The following is a 4,715-nucleotide window of genomic DNA, read 5'->3' on the forward strand; positions in this document are numbered from 1 at the left end:
TGAATTATCTCACTTTCCAGTTGAAGGGGAAAACTTTGATTTCATCTCATGTGTAGCAGTGTGACTGAAATGCAGCATTTAGCTCTACAGTATATGCACTCCACAGACCAAATCTGAGTCTACATGAGTCTAACTGCCAGGCCACTCACTCTGACACACTTTTCACTCCGTCTTCAGACATACTTCTCCTGCACTATATAAGTCTGGATCTGAAATGTAAACAAACCCAATGAAAGAACTGGGTGAGTCAGGAGTTCGCCTGTCTCTGCCTCTTTACCTAATTGTGTTTGCAGCACCACATAGTGCGCTGATCATTCCCACTTGCCTCTGCTGATGACAGCCAGGGCACAGACTCCCCAAAAACATAATAAATCACTTTTGATGATAATGACTCATCTTGCACCATTCATTCTTGTTTTCCTTTCTTTCTTTTCATCAATTGTCAAGACATTCTGCACGGGCAGCCAAATGCAACCTGAGCATGTTTCTGAGTGCAATTCAAATGCCATTATCATCATCATAATCATCCCATAAAATCATCAACAAGCCAGATCACATTCATGGATTTGTTTTAAAGGTATCCAGAAGAGGTTACAAGTAAAGTAGGTTTGTCCTGTACTCTGCTGCTCAGTGTGAGGCCACTCTGCTACTCTCCCATGGGAATGATCTTCAGAGTTAAGGCTCCGGAGCCAAGGAATTTCAGCGAAGCACCAGTGGTTTATTTTTGCAGCCCTCTGTGGTGTGTCTCAGCCTAGCCGAATCAGCTCAGCCCAGCCTGGCTCTGTGCGGCTCACAGAGCAGTTCAGGAAGGGCCCGTCACACCAGATGGTAGTTCAGTCCCTGCCAGCGAGAGGGTCTGAAGGCCTGGCTGCTGGCCTAGAACCACAACCTCTGACAGGCTAAAGCCTCGGGCCCTTCTAAACCAGCACAAAGCACCTTTTCAGGGGCCCTCTCTCCACTTTTGCTCCCCCACCCCTCTCACTGATCAGCCAGGGTCCAGCTACATCATGGAGCCTGGGAGGTAGTGTATTCACAGCAGAAATGGGCTGAGGTTCAACCTACAGATTCATATGTTCCCAGCTGGGACAGACAGGGAAGACCTGACAGACTTTAAACAGATTCTAGACCCTGTATACATAACATAGACAAGTTTTGTGTGCACAGGGGGTAGAGGCACAGCAGCAATGTATTATTGATCAGCATCCTATTGATTGAGGACACAGAGTGAGGCTAACTGCAGCAGCTCTAACTCACTCAGGAAGACAAACTCATTCCTGGGAAAAGTGAGAAATGGACAAATGTGTCGAGCCTAGAGGAGATGGATGCTAACCTGCAAGTGAACCCAAAATTCCCAGTGTGTCTGAGTTTAAGCCTGCAGCACACACTGAACTGTTTGCCCCTCTGTGTGCATGTATGAACTACCTCAACCGCAACACTCTGCCCACACCCTTCATTGTCTCTGAATGAAAAACCTAACAATCCATAATGTTGCAATACTTTACTATTGGCAGGTGGCGGCAAACCTGAAAAGAGAAAGAGAGGCAAAGAGGCAAGAAGCTGTAGAACTAAAAGGCTTTGAGGTAAGTGATTAAGTCAGGAGCTATAATTATCCCTTCTTGCCCAGGCAGGACAGAGCTGGCTCTTGTTGTTTCTGCAGGCAGGCAGGTATAGAGGCATGTCACTCACTGCACACTTTTATTTAATGACCTCCTTACTGTACAGAATGATAAAGAGAGAGAAAAGTTTCCCTTTACCTGCCCCCAAACTTTCAGCAGCACACAATCACTTGAACCATTCAAGTCAGAGAGGGGTGAGGGGTGTGTGTTATTGACTAGGAAAAAAAAGAGTGAGTGGGGAAAAGTAGGGAGAAGCAAACATAGGCAGAGAAAGAACCAACAAAACTTTGAAAGCATATTTGAAATTGACAAATTGAGTAGAGGGGGGTGAAGGGAAATGAGCTGTGTTGGCATTCAGAGAAACAGTGGACTTCTTGTTAGCTGGAAAGAGTGATGCAGGTGAAAAACAGGGAGGAGGGTCTTGGGGTGATTTGTCTGTCACCATGGCATTGTCATGGTGATCATTTGTCACTTAGATTTTGAAAACAGTCCACCTGACAAAGGTAGGTGCCAACATTTGCAGCTGAGTATGCATAAACTTCACTCCTGAACTCTGGTGGGAAATTTTATTCAGTGCATATAACGTTGTTTAGACCTAGAAATGTTGGGAGAACATCTCGTTATGGTATGTAACCAGGAAATTATCCATCTTATTCAGAATGACTGGAAGTTAAATATTAAAATATGAATGCCTCTTAAGGAAGCCGTTTTGGCCCTGAATCATGCATTTGACAATGCTCTCCTCTGCTTTCACTTTTGGAGACCAAAACAATCCTAACCTCCCTTTTCAATCAATCCTAACCTGCCTTCTACCACTTCCTGCTCTTCCACCTCCTGCTCCAGCACCACTGTGTATCTGTGTGGACTGCTGGGAGCCATAGCTCTGACAAACTGCACTCCTGCACAATTTCAATTAAACATATTTTATAGGCACTCCTTTTTTTTTTACAAGCGTTTTTTATTTGCCTGGGCCTATGTTTACTCATGACAGTAACAGTGCCGGAGTGGTTAACTGTCCTGCATGTACATTGCCATATATCTCCATCCAGTCTGTCTCCTGACGGAGGCCAGAGGAGGCAACTGGCTCTTTACTGTCTACAACGAACTAACAGCCACCTGTCTGTCCTCCTGTCAGTAATATACTTCAAGTTCACTTGAACTTGTGTGAGGGAAGAAGTGCAGTTTGTCTCTAAACTTGGCCTCTGATTTTGTTCTACTTTTTTCAGACACATTTAACTCCACAGAACATTATACTGTAAATAAACTGCAGAGACTCTCTGCTGTGACTCTGGCTTGGACAGGTGTCCCTGCAAACACAGCTGCCAGCGAAGCATGAGAGAAGAACAGATAAAACACAATCAATAAATAACTTTCATCATCAAATAAAGCCCACTGTATGTGAATATAAATGGTGTCATAGAATAAACCACTATCTTTAAGGCATAAATACATTTACTTACTTTACTTTTACTTCACTACTGCAACTAACAGATTTTTTAAGGACACTCCACCAATTCAACATGTCAAAATTAATTTATGCTGTATAATGTGTTCTGTGGCTTCGAGGGAGCTTTCTAAAGTCTGAGAAATGCACTCAAGTGACATCACCTGGGTGTCTTGTTTAGGGCTTGTGGAGACTGCAATTTTTTATGTAAAGCCTGTGTTACAAAGTGTGGAGGATTTAAAGACATTGGCGTTTACCAGGCAGAGACGCTATTGAGTTGCATTGTAGGAAATGTGAGAGCCTGTGTTTTGGGAGTTTAACGACGTCGGCTGCATTAACGTTAACCTCTTTTTCAATCTGTCTCCATGAAAACACAAAACTAAATTTCTCTTTTAAGCTCAGTTTCGTATAAAAAACAACTTTGCCTCAATCCCACGCTCAGTCATAAGCCCAAATAAATCTTTATTACATGAGGCATTTTGTTTGTACAGAGAATAAAAAAATCTTGCCATTGGAAAACCCATGTTTGACACCTTGGCAGGACATCATTAGCATGCGTCAGGGTTTAGGGCTTTTGATGTCACCAGTGACATCATCACTGCAAGACAAGACTTGGGGGAATAGGGCTGACCGATGGGGTGAGTGTTGTGATTGGCATAACTGGGCAGGGAACATAATGACTAAGCTCATTTATAAAACACACCCAGAGCTGTAAAACATTAGCCCAATGTAACAAACCTCACCAGTTTAAATTGCAACATAATTTTGCAACTTAAAAATGATGTATGCATAGATCAACATTAGTTTGAGTGTGCAATATTTAACCTACTTAAATCTGACTAAACACAATTAAATGGGACACATTATTCCCCTGTCTCTGTGCTTCGACAAACAAAAGTAATCTAAACTCTGCTTAAATGTTAGTTCTTGATGTCTGGCAATTCTACCCTGTTATCTTCCTCTAAACAGTTTAGTTTCAGCTCTTCTTTTTTCCACTGATTACACTCCAAGAGCTGTTACCTCAGACCTTCAGACATAGCAAAGTCAGCATATAAACTAACTGCAAGTGGAATCTGTGAATTACAATTGCTCAGACACAATTGCGCCATTAGTGAATGTTTAGAAGATCCCACGGGGCAACAAACCACACACAGCGTCGCTCGCACATGCACAACAGTCCCGCACACAAACGCACACTCGATTTGTTTATCCTTCCATGCAAAACCAGACACGGTGCCTTGCAAGCCCTTAATCAAACACAAGTAGACCCCTCCCTCTCATGAGCACTGACCTAGCGCTGAACCGTTCATTATCTGCTTCTCAATGCAACTGGTAGGTTGAGGAGTGCTTCCTTGACAGATGCATACTCTGACCCATTGGTCAATGGAAAAAAGAAAATATCTGCTTGAAATGCAGGAAATAAAATAATAAGATTAACATGTGGGGTGGGAGGTTGGGTAGGCACAAATGAAAAACCCAGAAATTAGATTTTGGTATCCTTGTAACAGCCTCACTAATTCATTACATGTTTGGTGAGGGGAGAGAGTTATATTAAGGATTAAGCCGTGGGTATAGCGGTCACTTGGCAGCTTTGTTAAACTTTAAGTCACCCACTAACTACGCCCATCAGCCCTGACCCCTCCTCTTCCCCTGGG

The sequence above is a fragment of the Sander lucioperca genome, chromosome 15, assembly GCF_008315115.2.
Source record: "Sander lucioperca isolate FBNREF2018 chromosome 15, SLUC_FBN_1.2, whole genome shotgun sequence".
Lineage (NCBI taxonomy): Eukaryota > Metazoa > Chordata > Actinopteri > Perciformes > Percidae > Sander > Sander lucioperca.